Here is an 18,016-nt window from a genome sequence, read left to right on the forward strand (position 1 = left end):
CGTCCCTGGGTGGACTTGAACCACCGTCCTTTCGGTTAACAGCCGACTGCGCTGACCTATTGCGCCACAGAGACTGTGCCCGTCTAATGTTTTCTGAGCAGGAGCTCAATCTTTAAGCCACAAGCATTTGCTTTATGGCTTTTTGAGGTTGAGCTGCACATGTATGCTTATCAGGCTATTTTCCTGTTACTCAGAAATTGGAGAAGCTGCCTCTATGGTCTTCTGCAGAAGGATAAATCCCAGAGTTGGATCACTCCAGGGAGCTCGATCTTTAAGCCACAAGCATTTGCTTTATGTGAGCTTTGCTAACTGTGAGAAACTGTCACAAACGCAGATGCGAGGTGATTCAGCGGCGTCTAGAAGCTGAGGAGACAGGCTTAATTGCGGGTGGTGGAACATGTCTATGTCTGGGGATCCTCATGGAGGCAGCTTGATTGATTGTTATGTTCCCTTATTTGTGCGATATAACAGAGATCTAATGTTTTATCAAACCGGGTTGGGAGAGTAACCTTTCTGGTTACTTCCCGAAAAATAAAGCAAGTAACGTCACTCAAAGAAAGTTACTGGCTGGGAACCAAAGCCATATCAACTGCAACACATCTGGGCATTGAGAATGAAAATGAATGCTCAGAGATGCTTCAGTGGCTTCCAGTAACTATTTGATATTATAGTATTGTCCATGAAGGCACATCTGCCATTTGTTATGAGATGTGTGACCACAATTAAAGAGCCCCTCTCGTTGTTGGCAGGATTCAAACCTGCGAGGGGAGACCCCAATGGATTTCAAGTCCATCGCCTTAACCACTCGGCAACAACAACCTGAAAAGCAGTGCAATACTGATTTGCACTAATATTTACACTGACTCACGAAAAAAACACGAGTAAAATTAAAAACACTGCATAAACTTTGCTACCGTGTGTTTATTTAAATATGGGTACACTTTACATGTAGGTGTATACTTTACTGCAAATTAAACTGAGATGTCAGGGTTTCAATCTCCACCTGTGAAAAGTGCTGCTTCTTAGCCGGATTACGTCTGGCCATGTCGTAAATAGTAGGGCGAGGACTCAAAACCGAGAATATATTGGGGCGTGATATTTTAATTGTTGTGATTGTTGTGTGCCTTTAATATCACACATGTAGATATAATGAAAGAAACTGCCTAGCAAACTCTTTTGAAGGTTCCATGGTGTAATGGTTAGCACTCTGGACTCTGAATCCAGCGATCTGAGTTCAAATCTCGGTGGAACCTGTTTTTAAGCCACAGCACAGGTGAAAACATTCAACTTTCCACATCTAGTTTAAAGTAAGCTTATGTTGGTGGGGGCACGATTTTCAAAACAGGACCCGTGTTTTCAAAACACTACACACAATTAGCACAACCACACACCCAACTAGCAAAACACTACAGATCCTTTGCATAATTAAACACTTTTGTAAAAACTACACACTTGTTTAAAAACCACACTTTGTTACCATATGAAACACACACGTTTCACATTACTATACTCTGTTTGCACGAGTTACACTCTGCTGTGATAAACCTAAAACACTTTTAGCACTTCTACTTCCCTTTGATTAGAGTTGGCTACCATCAAAGTACAAATATAATGTAAACTCACCAAACGCTACACAAGACCAATGTTGCAGAGTGAAGAAACTCATTTATTTCTCAACACGACCAAAATGTTGACATGGAGATTCATAATACTGTAACAAAATGTCACTTTACGTATTGTAAAAAACACTAGACATTGTCTCTTCGCCTAGCTGGATCTGGCCAGAGAATTTCATCAACATCGCAGGCAATGTTGTCATTAGCAAGACACCTTGGAAAGAAACGTCTTGAATGACGAATCCATCCTTGTATTGCTGCTACCTCCATCTGGTCACAGGCCTCCTCCATGGCTTGGATGAGGGGTACCTCAGCCTGGAGACGGAGATCATATACCTTCCACCGCCATGCCGAGAAAAACTCTTCTATAGGGTTGAGAAATGGAGAGTATGGTGGAAGATATAGGACGGTGAAATGTGGATGTTGCTGAAACCAGTTCTGAACCAGAGCAGAGCGGTGGAAAGACACATTGTCCCAGACAACAATGTATTGCATATGATCGATTTGATCTGCTGCTGTTATGTTGTGCAATTGGTCCAAGAATGTGAGTATGAGTGCTGTGTTATAAGGGCCCATATGGGCATGGCGGTGGAGGACCCCATTCTGTGTAATGGCTGCACAGAGTGTTATATTACCCCCACGTTGCCCTGGGACATTGACTATAGCCCTGTGGCCAATGATGTTTCTTCCCCTCCTTCGTGTTCTCGTCAGGTTGAACCCAGCCTCATCTACGTAGATGAACTCATGCTGGATCTCCTCTCCATCCATTTGTAAAACTCTCTGAAGAACAGTGTCAGGCAAAATTGTGTTCAGTGTAGATCTAGTATACATATTACAGTACAGTAAAAGATTACGAGACAGTATGCAAGATCACAATGCTTAGGTGAATACATACCTCTGCATAATCATGCCGCAGTCATTTCACCCTTTCGGAATTGCGCTCGAAAGGCACTCGATAAATTTGCTTCATTTGAATATGTTTTTTTGTTAGGATGCGTGCCAGTGTTGATGTTGAGACCTGATGGATATTGTTGAAACCGACGTGGTTATTGACAATGTTAGCTTGGAGCTGATTGAGGGTTATAGCATTGTTGGCCAAAACCATGTTTACTATGTCCCTCTCGCTGTTCTGTGAACATAGGAGGCCTTCCCCCTCGTCGTCCCTGACCCTCAATCCTATGTAGAGAAAAAAACAGTAAACAATAGTACAGTCATTTCACAGGAAAAGGTAACAGAAGTGCTGATAGTGCATAGAATACAGTACTGTAAGCAGTTGCTGAAACCGGGCAGATGTTTTTGATGTGATGATATTTTTACAATACCTATTTTCCAGTCGAAATGTTCTTATCACACTTGCCACTGTGTATCGGCTTAGATTTGGCTGTACTCGCAGTCCAGCCTCCCTCAGCGTGTTGCACGGATCTCATTTGTCAGATTCGGTCCTCTTTGAGCACCTTCTCGTCTTCCTCTTCCTCTACCTCCAGCATGGCCTCCATCTCTTCCTCTTCCGTTGATTCCTCCTCTGTTGATTCCTCGTCCTCGTCCTCGTCCTCGTCTCGTCCTCGTCCTCGTCCTCGTCCTCGTCCGTCGTCGTCGTCGTCTTACTATTTCTCTGACTCTTTCCATTGTGCTTGAAGACCGATGAACTCACCTGCTGCTTTTTATAGTGCTTACACACCTGATTGGTGTGTCTCCAATTAAGCAAACAAGTGTTTGCACACCTGATGACTGTGTTGAATCAATTGGTTGGAAGGTGCGGTAATTTGACAGTCAGTGCTTTGGTATTGCAAGGAAGTGACTTCATAATAGATTTTTGTGTGTAATGTATGTTAAGTGTGTTTAGTGTTTTGCATATCACTGTGTGTAGAGTTTTGCAACAAGTGTGAGGTTGACAATGTGCTTATAGTTGTGCAAATATGGGCTGATCTTTTGCTTCTTGAGTGTAAGGTTTTGCTAATAGTGTACTACTTTTAACTTTAGTGTGTAAGCAATCCAAAAAAACTGTAATATCACACATGTGGATATTATGAAAGAAACTGCCTAGCAAACCCTTGTAACACTTTTAAAGGTTCAATGGTATAATGGGTAGCACTCTGCACTGTGAATTCAGCGATCTAAGTTCAAATCTCAGTGGAACCTGTTTTCAAGCCACAGTATAGGTGAAAAAGATCAACTTTTCACATCTAGTTTAAAGTAAGCTAACAGGTCCTTGGCCATTTAGACTGTAAACAGTACGTTGGTGGGGTCATGTTGAGGAGTCACCTGGTCGTTAATGTAATCGGAAGGAGCTCCAAATTTGACAGTATTGACTGGAAGTGATAGGCTTTGAGAAACATGGGGGATACACACTTTGCATTCAGTCTCGTAATCACCATAAAAATTAGGTATCACTGAAATTTGAACTTGTGTTGCTGCAGTCAGAGTATACAGTGTTCATCCTGAATGGGTCAGTATAGTTCATCAGAATTGCTTGTTGAATGGTCTATTAGCTTTGGAACCCCACTTTCCCCACAGCTTTCAATTGTCAGATATGGGTGGGGGAGTGGGCACTGTGTCCAACCCTTTCTGTGTAAAAACAACAACAAAAGAAGTCTCTTGTATAAGGGACAAAAAATCTGCAGAGAACATTTTACCAAGTCCAGTTGCCCTCGGCCTAGTTGTGAACTTTTGGGGTAATAGCATAGATCAAGAACCAAAAGGGACACATCTGGACTCAATGTGGGCATTGTACGGCAATATTTGACACATTTAGACCATAAAGACAGTTATCAGTTTATTTCCCATCTGGAAGGTATATCTGTGGACTCAGTTGGACATTTTGAAGATAATTGCACAATGTTGACCCAATTGTCAGTCTATTTCCCATCTGGCAGGGACATTTCTGGATTCAGGTGGACATTGTAGACAGAAACATTGGTGGATCTTGATTCCCACCATAGGATTTGGCCTGTATTGCACATTGTCTTCACATCCCGTGCAATGTATTGCCATTGTCAAACACATTGCCACCCTGGTGACTTTCTTCCATGTCTCCATGAACGCCCATATATTTGGGCTGACAGTTGAGAAACCTTCCCTTGTTAACTATGACATGGATGACTGAGAAACTATATCATGACATGTTTAATTTACTAAATCATAATCTTTTAAACAGGTCTTATTGGAAATTTGTTGAATCAGTCAGGATGGCCGAGCGGTCTAAGGCGCTGCGTTCAGGTCGCAGTCTCCTCTGGAGGCGTGGGTTCAAATCCCACTTCTGACAACAATTGTTTTCATTTGGAACTAATGTCCGAGAGTTGATATTGGGAATAAAGAACTTAGCAGTTCTTTGTATTTAAGAGGACATGAATGTGCGCGAGAAACGCGATTGCAAGTACAGCGTTTTGTGAGCATCTTTAAACCAATGGATATGATTAAAACCTGTATACAGCCCAACCACTTACCAATCACATCACTGGAAAGACAGCATGACTTGAGGGTAGTGGATGTCGATTTGTCAAAATAAACTGCCAGAACATGATTTTCCTCAAGAACATTACTTTTCACGGTGCTGTCAACAATTACAGCAGTTACATTATGATTTATCTCACCATAGAAATCAGGTTGAGGGTCATAATTTCTTGTTGCATCACCCTTTCTGATTGTCTACCATTGTGTCACCAGCAAAGGAGATTAGCAGAGGATGGTTTTGATCCATCGACCTCTGGGGTAAGAGCCCAGCACGCTTCCGCTGAGCCACGCTGCCACTTTGAAAATCACCCAAGACAGTACTTGAACCTACACTCCCTGGCTTAGGAGGCCAGTACCTTATCCATTAGGCCACTGGGGCTTTACAATAACCAATTACACCAGTTCAGGAGAAATACATGTACAGTTCTGGAGATGTGATGAAACAGTAACCTTGACCTTTGACTTCCAAAATCGAAATCAGTTCATCCGCGACTCCAAGTGGTTATGTATACCAAAAAAAAGTGATTCCCTCTAGAGGTTCAGAGATATTGCATTCACAAGAATCGGATGCACAGACATGAAGACGCAGTCACCTTGACATTGACAACATACACAACCCAAAGTTTTACAAAACAAAAGATAACTTTCACCGAATCCCTCAGTTAAATCACAGTCAATATTTGTCTCACAAACCGTCTCAATGTCCAATTTAAATCATTTATCCAACAGAATTGAAACTTTAACTTACCCCGCTGTTTGAAATTGCTTCCTTGTCGTTTGGATTTCAGAGTGGAATCAGGGGAGCTTTCTGACCCTCTCTCTCTCACAGATGTTTGGCGAGGTTTAGAGGCAGGTGATCATCAGATCCCTGGATGCACGCCCTCATCAGTCACCGGTGGAGTCCCTTTCTGATTCCTCCTTGAAATCCTGTTTGTGACGCCAAACTGTAGTAGAAGTTTCTTGTTACAGCAAGGGAGGAATTTGGCTGGAATTAAGACTCTGTATATAGAATAAAGACTGAAGGCTGCAAACTGAATCAAAGTTTAGTCTCCGGTGAAAGTTTAATTGTTTTCTGTAGAGAAAAATCAAGAAATGCTTAGGTATTCGTTATCTCCCTTCGATAGCTCAGTTGGTAGAGCGGAGGACTGTAGAGGCATAAAATTGAAATCCTTAGGTCGCTGGTTCAAATCCGGCTCGAAGGAGCATTTTTTTCCAGATTTTATGTTTGCGGATCAATAAAGAATTTCTGATTCGGATGTAGAGATGGACGGATGACCCAAAAGCATATTGCTTCTTGCCAAGACATAACAAGAATAAAAAAGAGGTGGGGGACATAGAGTTAAGCCCTGACAGAATAGAGAACTACAGACAAAAGATGTGAAATAGTGCAATCAGAGAGAGTAAGTGTGACCAGAAGAATTGGAAAAAAACTAGAACTATAAAAGACAAACCTTTCTTCAAGAAATCTTTATTGTGTTGACATGGGCCCTCATTTATGAAATGTGCTAAAACAGGTGTAGGACGGGCGTACGCCGATTCCCACCCAAAGTTCAGCATTTATCAATTTGAACGTGAGCGTAGGCTGCAAAAATTCTCACGTCTGGTCTGACCTTGTGTACTTAAGTTTACGCAGACACCGTCATCACATTTAAGAGTAAACATAATACAATATAAAACTAGAGGAAGGCGGTGCAGTACAGCTCAATCCAGCAGGGGAGAGTTCTAGCCCAACCAGGCTCCTCTCTTTACCCGGTCTTTCTTAATTACACTGTGATAGTTTTAGACTGCCGGGGGACTTCCTTTGACACACTGAGCTCCTCTCTCCTTTATCTTTCCATTTGTGTGCATCCATGTCCCAGAATTGCTTCAGTCTGTGTTACCACGTTTGCACTGAACGTTGTATTGTCCAGCAGAAAGGCAACAGATGTGTTACTTTTCGACTATGATTTATACCATAGCAGTGCAATCATTTTTCCCAGGTTTGATTTCCAGCCATCGCAGTTGCATTTACAGGTTTTGAAGCCATATACAACATTAACATTACATGTTTTACCCAGGTTTCTTCTTTTCAGTGATATTTCAATTTCCTTGCGGGAGTCATCCCAAAAGGATTAATAAAGATAAGTCTATGTCTATCTCTAAAAATATATACAAATCTGAAAATCTTCAGGAGATGTAGCTCAGTGGTAGAGCTCATGCTTTACATGTATGAGGACCTGGCATCTCCAGCAGGTATTATGGTAGAGTCTTTAAAAGAGCTGCAACAGATATGGTTGATTACCTGTTGTAATCTGACTGGTAGGATTATAGAATGTAGTGGTAGACTAGATAGCAATTAGCAGAGGATGGTTTTGATCCATCGACCTCTGGGTTATGGGCCCAGCACGCTTCCGCTGCGCCACTCTGCTCTGCTTAACATATCCTGGGACTGGAATATCTTCAATTCACATTTTGAAGGAAGGACCAAGGTTCAAACAGTTTACAGGTTGTAAAGTTAAACATTTAGTAGACCTTGCAACTATCTTTTATGTGAGCTTCCTGATTAATCACACAATGATTATTCACATGTAACACTTGTGATTGGCTGTTGTTTAAAAATAGGGCATTGTGAGTACAGATTTAAACATCAGTAAGGAGTCTACCAAGTTGCCTCTTATCATTTTAGTTTGGACACCCAGTGAGGCTTACCACGATGGTTTGGACTGGTAATTTCTTGTTGCATCACCCTTTCTGATTGTCAGATGGGAAATAGACTGACAATTGGGTCAATATTGTGCAATTATCTTCAAAATGTCCAACTGTGTCCACAATTACACCTGCCAGATGGGAAATAAACTGATAACTGTCTTCATGGTCTAAATGTGACAAATATTGTCGTACAATGCCCACATTGAGTCCAGATGTGTTGGTTCCTGATCCATGCTAAACCCCAAAAGATCAGAACTATGCCAAGGGCACCTGGATTTGGTAAAAGGTTCTCCGCAGAGGTTTTGTCTTTAATCCAAGAGACTTCTTTAGTGTTTTTTTTTACACAGAAAAGGTTGGACACAGTGCCCACTCCCCCACCCATATCTGACAATTGAAAGCTGTGGGGAAAGGGGGGTTCCAAAGCTAATAGACCATTCAACAAGCAGTTCTGATGCACTATACTGGCCCATTCAGGATGAGCACTGTTTACTCTGACTGCAGCAACTCAAGTTCAAATTTCAGTGATACCTAATTTTTATAGTGATTACGAGACTGAATGCAAAGTGTGTATCCCCCATGTAACTCAAAGCCTATCACTTCCAGTCAATACTGTCAAATTTGGAGCTCCTTCCGATTACATTAACGACCAGGTGACTCCTCAACATGACCCCACCAACGTATTGTTTACAGTCTAAATTACCAAGGACAATAACCCTGTTAGCTTACTTTAACTAGATGTGAAAAGTTGATCTTTTTCACCGGTGCTGTGGCTTAAAAACCAGGTTCTACTGAGATTTGAACTCAGATTGCTGGATTCAGAGTCCAGAGTGCTAACCATTACACCACGGAGCCTTTACACTTCCTAAAAAGGTTTTTTATGCAGTTTATTTCATAATATCCACATGTGTGACATTAAAGGCACACAAAAATAACAACAAAGATGAAAAAGCAACAATCACTGGCCAACTTAGGTCTATTTCCAGTCTGTTGATGTCTAACAAAGTGTCTGTTGCTGCAAGTGTCTGACGTGAAATGTCTCCACCTGCTGTAGAGTAAACTTAATGACATGTTAAGTTTATTTCGTCCATAAAAATGGAAACTACAGTGCTCATACCCGCCGTAACACCCATAAAAACCAGAGTATAATACAACAAATATACTACAGTGCAAGTACATAAATACGGTAAAATAGAAACTGTAAAAAATGTACATTTAAAGTGCTTGTTTTGCTGTCTGATAGTCTGAGGTATAAAAGACAGAGCTGACCGCTTAGTTTGTGTAACAAGAGGTCTTAGTCTACCACTACGTTCTATAACCTTACCAGTCAGATTACCACAGGAGGTAATATCTGTTGCAGCTCTTTTAAAGACTCTACCATAATACCTGCTGGAGATGCCAGGTCCTCATACATGTAAAGCATGAGCTCTACCACTGAGCTACATCCCCTGAAGATTTTCAGATTTTTTTTACTTTTTTCGAGATAGACATAGACTTATCTTTATTAATCCTTTTGGGATGACTCCCGCAAGGAAATTGAAATATCACTGAATAAAAGAAGAAACCTGGGTAAAACATGTAATGTTAATGTTGTATATGGCTTCTAAACCTGTAAATGCAACTGTGGTGGCTGGAAATCAAACCTGGGCAAAATGATTGCACTGCTATGGTATAAATCATAGTCAAAAAGTAACACACCTGTTGCCTTTCTGCTGGACAATACAACGTTCACTGCAAATCTTGTAACTCAGACTGAAAATAAATGTTAAGAGATACATTCATGGAGACGTGTGGCTTCCTGTACCTATGAGATAACACAACATTGTTAATGAAGGCACATCTGTGTTTTTTTTATACTGTGATGAGTCATTGGTTTGCTAGCACCCTTAAAGAATGCCTTTCGTTGTCTCAATCTCAGAAATAACCACAGAATCACAACTTCCATTCATGTGCATGTGCCAGTATTCAACCACCTGAAAGTCACTGTATTTTCAGCATCAGTTGGGTTGGTTTGTTTTTAAAACTCCTGCCCCGTGTGAGGGTTGAACTCACGACCTTCAGATTATGAGACTGACGCACTGCCTACTGTGCCAACCAGGCTATGAAAACACTTTCGATGGTTGGGAAAATTTCGTAAAAACTAACAATTTGGTCTTCAATCTTACAGTTTTTCTCAATTGTTTACACACATTTTCTGAAAGAATGCCTCATATTCTCAGAACACTAAACACAAATCAAAAAACACACACACAATGGGCAAAACCCCTCAATTCTCCTGCAAAATTAAACTATACATTCAAAACAACGTTATTTCTTCTCAAAATGGTATTTTGTTTTCAAATGACACACACAAACCATCATATGAACAGACATTCATAAGAACCAGTTGAACACTGATGTGCTTAATGTAAAACACTACGATGACTGGAAAACACTTCTTCTCCATTCATTATAATGAATTAGGCTGTTTTTTTGTTAAGTGTTACACTAAAGACAGTACATACATAAGTGTGTTATAAAATATTTGATTTTATACTCAGAAAACACAAATACACAAACAACAAATATATTGTATTTGTCCCACAAAAACCATGTACACAGTGTACATCCCATTCCCAACCAACACAAAGTTACACATACAAAACACCAGAAGAATTTACTGTACACAGTTACAGTAAAAAACAAAAACAAAACTACTATGCTCCATCCTCTCTTCTGATGCGGTCTGGCCTCAGCACCTCATCCACATCACAAGCAGTGTTTTCCCGGGCCAAGCAGTGGGGGAAATATCGCCATGGCGATTCCAGCCATGAAGAGCATCAGCTGCTATATGTCCACACGCGTCCTCCATAGCTTGGAGAAGAGGTAAACGCATTTGTGGATTTCGGTCAAACACTTTCTATCTCCAGGCAGAAAAAAATCCTCAATAGGATTGAGGAATGGAGAATATGGAGGGAGATAAACAACTAAAAGCCTGGTGGGGGGGGCAGTGAACCAGTGATGAACCAGAGCAGCCCGGTGGAAACTTCCGTTGTCCCAAATATAATTTGTTTGTTAGTAATATTGCAATTCTTTGACTCTTTCTGAACTGCGTTCTAATGGCACCCTGTAGACCGGCTTCATCCTGAGATGATTTCTGCACAAGACACGGTCCAGTGTTGATGAGCTTAACCTATCAAAATTTGAAATATGTCATTGTTTTTCTTTGTATTTACCGTAGTGTTGTGTATGGCATTATTTTCTAAGACCATATTCATGAGTTCAGTTTCCTGTCAAAGAGACAGAAGACGGTCCCGACCACCTTGTGTTGTTCTGCCAAACAAATAGTAAAATACTGTAAATACTGTGAAGGAATACAAAATAGGAATACTGTGCAGTACTGCAATATTCTAGTAAGAGTAGATTTCTTACCTATTCTCATTTCGGAAATTCGGGACGATGGATGCTACAATGTACCTGCTCACATTTTGGCTGTACTCTTTGCAGAGATTACAGTCCTTGGCCTTTCTCTTCCTCTTCCTCATCTACCTCCTCCTACTACTCTCACTACTCTGGCTCTGACTCTGTTTCCAATGTTGGCATCCATTCCTCCAAAACAGAAGCGCTCACCTTTTGCCGTTTGATGCTAAAGCTCTGATTGCTAACTGTAAAGCTGTGTGACGGGTGTTTGCCCTTGTGATGGGTCAGTGTGCATATTTGAAAGGCAGTGTGTTCCTTGTGAAGACAAGAGATTTTCTTCATGAAAATTGTGCCAAAGGCAGTGAATTGTGTGTAGTGTTTTGAAAAAAGTGTGTTTTAGAACTGCAGTCTGAGTGTAGAGCAGGAATTGTGCTTGTAGTTTGGCAGAATTGGTTTAGGGGGTTGGTGACTGAGTTACATGTTGTGGTCATTGTGTCTCAAGTACCAAAATTTGTGTGTAAACAATTGAGAAAAACTGTAATAAAGGAGAATATTTCAATAAAGGGAGGAGTGTTGGATATCTCCTCTCTGAAAGATTACAGTGCATGAGTTCAGTAAATTTAAGAATATTAAAATTCTGAGGCATTGCACTCAAGAAGAAAATAACAAAAACAGAAAACTATTGTCAATCACCAGTGCAGTTTAGATTTTTAGGCAACACAATTGTTTATTAACTTTGATGGACTCCTCCAGAGGATGGATGTTTTATTTCAAACATTGTGATTACATGAACTTGAAATCCGTGCTAAGAAATGTTGATTTCCTCCGTCCAGGACACGGTCTCCACGGCTGTGGTCAGCGCTCTGGGAGCCCCTGAGTTTGGTAAGCCGGGCTACCTGCAGCTCTCGCTGGAGGAGGGGGACGCAGTGTAGGAGATCGAGGAAGCCCTGTGGGCACCCTTAGAAAAATCTTTGATAAAGCTGCCTTTTTATTTAAAAATTAAGACCTCAGGAAAGGTCATTGTTGAGCCAGAGGCCTGTGAGAAAGAGGAATGAGTTTGGTAGTTTTCTTCTCTGGATGTTTTTAAGGAATAAGCCTTGGAAAAACGTACAGTCCATGAACACAACACAGCATAATTAATGTCCCAAAGATATGTTTAAAAGGTGAATAAAGTGAGTTGAGGTATATTTATCTTCCAGTTCCTCCCTGATGGGAGACCTGGTATCAGATATACAACACAGACACAAATATACCATAAATCCTCATTTTTCATCCATAAACTGGTTTTTCTATAACTGAACATCAGCTAATAGCAGTTTTAGAAAGCAGATGGTTCAGAGCTGCTTTGTGCTGCAGTAGAAGAAGATGGGACAGTTTTATTAGTGAGACTTTATTCAGTTGATGTTTCTAGATTTGGATCATCAGCTGTCCTCATCGGGTCAACACGAGGACAAGAAGCTGGACATTGTTGACAAGTTGACTCTCCTGTTCAGGAACTCTTCATGTTGGTAGAACTGGATTGTTAAACATCACTCACAGCTGAATATCAAGTTATTGTCAGTATAGTTGTTAATAAATGATCAGATGATAACCTGCAGCTGTATTGTGTCTTGTTCTCTCCATCAGATGTCTGTGAACTGGAACTGGACACAAACACAGTACACAGAGAACTCAAACTGTCTGACAACAACAGGAAGGTGAGACGTGTGGAGGAGTATCAGTCATATCCTGATCATCCAGACAGATTTAACTACTGGCCTCAGCTGCTGTGTAGAGATGGTCTGACTGGTCGCTGTTACTGGGAGGTCGAGAGGAGAGGAGAGGTTAATATATCAGTGAGTTACAGAGGAATCAGAAGGAAAGGATACAGTGATGACTGTTTGTTTGGATATAATGACCAGAAAGGGGATAATCCCATCCATCCATCCATCCATCTTCATCCGCTTTATCCGGTATCGGGTCGCGGGGGCAGCAGCTCCAGTAGGGGACCCCAAACTTCCCTTTCCCGAGCCACATCAGCCCGAGCCATGTGGGGATAATCCCATAAACCATTAATGTTAATAATATTATCAATATATAAATACAGTCTATGGGTAATCCCATGCATCCCTTTATTTCTTTAAGCTAGAATATAAAGTGCAGCTTCCAGCAGGAAGCGTATCCCACAATCCACTGCAACATGAGGTCACACAGGTGGGACGCTGCAAGTGCTCCAGAGACCCGTCGACAAATTTGAGTAGATATTAAATTAATTTCTAACGCCGCTTCTTTTGCTGTGTTGATTTTGCGAGCTGCAGTCAGGAGAAAGATGATTTTATTGTTTTAATTTGGAGATATTATCCTCACCCAAGAGGGAGGGAGAGGAGCATGTAAAGGTAAATGTTACACAAAAACAAGCAGTGTAAAAAAAAAATGTAAATGCTAAATGTACTTAAAGTATCAAAGTAATATGTGACACGGAGGCCACTTGGAGAGATACCTGCTGCTGTACAAGTTGCTGATCTTTAGCTCATTAGATGGTCAGTTAGCTCCATCTAGTGGACAGATAGTAGAGGTCCATCATCTGATGAAACTCAGTACACAGAGACCTCAAACTGTCTGACAACAACAGGAAGGTAACAAATGTGAAGGAGGATCAGTCATATCCTGATCATCCAGACAGATTTGACCGCTGGGCTCAGCTGCTGTGTAGAGATGGTCTGACTGGTCGCTGTTACTGGGAGGTTGAGAGGAAAGGAAGGGTTGAGATATCAGTGAGTTACAGAGGAATCAGAAGGAAAGGAGGCAGTGAAGACTGTGTGTTTGGATTTAATGATCATTCCTGGACTCTGAACTGGTCTGATGGTGGTTACTCTGTCTGGCACAATAACAGAAAAACAGACCTCACTTCCTGCTCTGTCTCTAACAGAGTAGCAGTGTATGTGGACGTTCCTGCTGGCTCTCTGTCCTTCTACACAGTCTCCTCTGACTCACTGATCCACCTCCACACCTTCAACACCACATTCACTCAGCCTCTCTATCCTGGGTTTGGGTTCTGGCCTGGTTCCTCAGTGTCTCTGTGTCCTCTGCAGGACTGAGAGTCTCTCCTGTGGACAGAAACACTGACTGAAGACCAGCTGCTGAAATCAAAGTTCAGTCTGTTCACCATCACACACACACTGCACTGTGAAGCAGATCTGAGACTCAAACACAACAACATTCATCTGATTTCATCTCTGGTTATCAACATTTGAACTGTTTGACTAAAACACTTCATGATATGTCACATCTAAAAAATAATCAACTCTTATTGGTCACTATTATGTCCTTTATACTTTCAATCATATTGTAAAATATTTAAAATGTGGTAAACAAATGTTTCTATAAATAATCATCATATAGTCTAATGTTTCTAAATGCTTTTAATAAAATCTATATGTTTCACCATTTGTTCATTTGATCATATCATGATTTCATTCATCAGTTGTCTCTCTTTACTGGGACTGATACATCCCCCCATGATAAAAAACTATGTACATCAGTGCAGCCTACTCAAAATAACTAGGCTATTATATTTCCTTTACATACATAAAGACATTTGCACCATAAATTACTGCAGAAAAGACACAAATTGTTGCAGAAAATGAAGTGTGTGTCCCCCCCCCCCCCATGTTGAACCCAAGGATGTGTCTGTGTTTCAACTCCTAATTAAAAGGTAAAGTTCACTAAAGGTTCAGTTGTTGTCTCTGACAGACTCAGATTATTATTCTAATAATATTATGGTATGGATCCCTACAGAGATAGACCTTTAGTTAAAGAGTAAGATCCTTTTAGTTTAACATGAATCACCCCCGAAATCACCATCATCAAACCCACCAGACTCCATGTAAGTAATCACTACTTTCAGCGTGTATAGAGCAGCATATCTCCACCAGACTCCATGTAAGTAATCACTACTTTTAGTGTGTACAGAGCAGCATATCTCCACCAGACTCTATGTAAATAATCACTACTTTTAGTGTGTATAGAGCAGCATATCTCCACCAGACTCCATGTAAGTAATCACTACTTTCAGCGTGTATAGAGCAGCATATCTCCACCAGACTTCATGTAAATAATCACTACTTTTAGTGTGTACAGAGCAGCATATCTCCACCAGACTCTATGTAAATAATCACTACTTTTAGTGTGTATAGAGCAGCATATCTCCACCAGACTCCATGTAAATAATCACTACTTTTAGCGTGTATAGAGCAGCATATCTCCACCAGACTCCATGTAAATAATCACTACTTTTAGCGTGTATAGAGCTGCATATCGCCACATTTATTTCAGCTTGAATGTGTGATACACCCTTAAGGGATAACATAATAACCAGCGTAGCGTATGAATTTCAAATTTTATTGGTAAGCAATATTAACGTATCGGGGAAACAAAGAAAGCGGAACCAATGTGCAGGTATCGGTACACCACGGTACCCAGGTGACGGACACTTTCCTCCTCTTTGGAAACGAGGAGGGCGGTTTGTTTTCTCACTCACTGATGCCGTAATTCTGCTTTCCAGGTTGGTACTCGGTAAAAATGACAAACGACGGTTTCCCTCTGACGTGTGTCTGGTGTACTGAAGCTGTGGTGGGTTAGTTATGGAGTTTATGATGTGTAAATGCGAGCTACAGAGCCGCGTTTGTAACCGCGGGAAACGGGTTTCGTAAACAATAGAGCTAGCGGCTAGCTAACAGGTGTGTATCGGGGTGGGATCATAGACAGTTAAAGAAGTGGACCAACAGGTCCCGTTGCTCTGGACGGAGACCAGTGAAGTCTATTAGAAGCTCTTTCCCGGTGATGCTGAGCGTTACTGCGCAGCCTCCAACTGAGCTTGAAGACGTAGATGTGACGTGAGCAACCTGTCTGAAAGCTGTAAGTCTTCTGGTAGCTGTGCAAGACAAATCTCAATCATTCCCAATCAGCAGAGACGGAGAGGTAGGTATATGTTAGGTGATAACATAGGCACAGGCTAATTACTGCTAACTAACATGCTAGTTAACATTAACATAGACACAGTCTAATTACTGCTAACTAACATGCTAGTTAACATTAACATAGACACAGTCTAATTACTGCTAACTAACATGCTAGTTAACATTAACATAGACACAGTCTAATTACTGCTAACTAACATGCTAGTTAACATTAACATAAGCACAGGTTAATTACTGCTAACTAACATGCTAGTTAACATTAACATAGACACAGGCTAATTACTGCTAACTAACATGCTAGTTAACATTAACATAGGCACAGGCTAATTATTGCTACTAACGTAGGGTTGTGTGTGTGATTCTGGGTGCTGTTGCTTCCATTCCCTGGTAATGAGTTATTTCGTGGTTTTTAATGTATCCTGACAGGATTGTTGATGTTAAAATGTTGATTAACTCTTAAAGGGGAGTTCCTCCTAAAAGTTCTACAGAGTACTAGAAAAGGAATGTATTATAAGTTGAACTATTATCCCCAGGTGTATGATGGTTCATGTTTTGACTCTGAAGTTGTTTGAATATTTATTTCCAGCCAAAAAGGGTTTATGATTTCCATGATGACATTAGTATAATGGAGGAGTTTTGGAGGTAGAAAGAAGAGATATATATTATCATTGAAACGGTACAGTAAAGGTGATATTTATTTTGGTAAGGACAAGACTATTTCTGGGAATTTGAGTGTGGAAGATTTTGGGGAGTAAAGAAAATGGTGTTACGGTCCTTAAATTGAAGTAAAACGTGTTTCCACGAGGGGAATGTTGTTGTTGAGGACTGTTTTATGCTTTTGTGTTTGGGAGAATTTGTAATAAACAGACAGAGATTTAGAGAGGAGGACGGCGGTTCGTTCTCTCACTCACTGACTCCATGATTCTGCTTTCCAGGGTTTCTCTAATGAGAGTTAAGTAGTGAACCCCAATCAAGAAAATTCATTTGTTACCCCGGTTACTCGATTTGAAACAACCCCCTTGGGGCAGACGTCAAGCTGGCGACCGAAGCAGGAAAGGAGGAGGAAGAGGAGGAGCTTACAGCAGTGAAGGAGGAAGAGGAGGAGGAGCAGCCTGCAGCAGTGAAGGAGGAAGAGGAGGAGGAACCTGCAGCAGTGAAGGAGGAGGAGGTGGAGGAGCCTGCAGCAGCAGTGAAGGAGGAAGAAGAGGAATATGTGGTGGAGAAGGTTTTGGACCGCAGAGTGGTGAAGGGAAGAGTAGAGTTTCTACTGAAATGGAAGGGGTTCTCAGAGTAAGTATGAGTCTAGAATATTAATGCTTGGTGTTCTTGGTCCTGAGATATATAATATATATTTACATATTGCAAATAAATGTCAGCATGGTATCATGCCCTCAAAGTTGAAGGTTTGGTATTTTGACACTATGTTGCAGACCCACAAATAACCTTACAAGATGGCAATAGAAAAAAGGAATAAAAGGAATGATAATTAGGGTGAGAATGAATTGTCTAAAAACAAAGTGTGAGGAGATGTTCTTCTGTCTGCACACCTTTCCAGTGAGGAGAACACATGGGAGCCACAAGACAACCTGGACCTGGACCTTATTGCCGAGTACATGCAGAAACACAAGGAGACGGAGGAGAAGAAGAAGGAGGGCAAGAGGAAAGGTGTCAGGGAGGAGGAGGTGAGTGAAGGAAAGAGGTAGTGCTGCACAATTAATCAAATTTTAATCGCGATGCCGATTTTGGCTTCCCACGATCAAACAGCGCCGGTCCACGCTTCTGACATTTGTCCACAGTTTTGTTATTAACACAGCTGTATATTGTTAAGCATGAGGGCCAAACCTGTATTTGTACCAGTGTTTCCGCGGGTAACTGTCGCGGTCGCCACGGCGAAGAACACAGAAGAAG

The 18,016-nt window shown here is 41.2% G+C and overlaps 5 non-coding genes across 5 annotated transcripts; 3 read left to right on the top strand and 2 right to left on the bottom strand.

Moving 5' to 3' along the window:
- On the bottom strand, positions 1-74 carry trnan-guu (transfer RNA asparagine (anticodon GUU)). The gene has a single exon. It is a non-coding gene; the product is annotated as a tRNA-Asn (tRNA).
- Positions 75-737: 663 nt separating this feature from the next.
- trnas-uga (transfer RNA serine (anticodon UGA)) lies at positions 738-819 on the bottom strand. Its single transcript has one exon. It is a non-coding gene; the product is annotated as a tRNA-Ser (tRNA).
- A 362-nt stretch (positions 820-1,181) lies between these two features.
- Positions 1,182-1,253, top strand: trnaq-cug (transfer RNA glutamine (anticodon CUG)). Its single transcript has one exon. It is a non-coding gene; the product is annotated as a tRNA-Gln (tRNA).
- Positions 1,254-4,795: 3,542 nt separating this feature from the next.
- trnal-cag (transfer RNA leucine (anticodon CAG)) lies at positions 4,796-4,878 on the top strand. The gene has a single exon. It is a non-coding gene; the product is annotated as a tRNA-Leu (tRNA).
- Positions 4,879-6,180: 1,302 nt separating this feature from the next.
- Positions 6,181-6,268, top strand: trnay-gua (transfer RNA tyrosine (anticodon GUA)). Its single transcript is given in 2 exon segments — positions 6,181-6,217; positions 6,233-6,268. It is a non-coding gene; the product is annotated as a tRNA-Tyr (tRNA).
- The last annotated feature ends 11,748 nt before the right edge of the window (positions 6,269-18,016 follow it).

Source organism: Etheostoma spectabile, unplaced genomic scaffold (assembly GCF_008692095.1).
Source record: "Etheostoma spectabile isolate EspeVRDwgs_2016 unplaced genomic scaffold, UIUC_Espe_1.0 scaffold00018779, whole genome shotgun sequence".
Taxonomy (NCBI): Eukaryota; Metazoa; Chordata; class Actinopteri; order Perciformes; family Percidae; genus Etheostoma; species Etheostoma spectabile.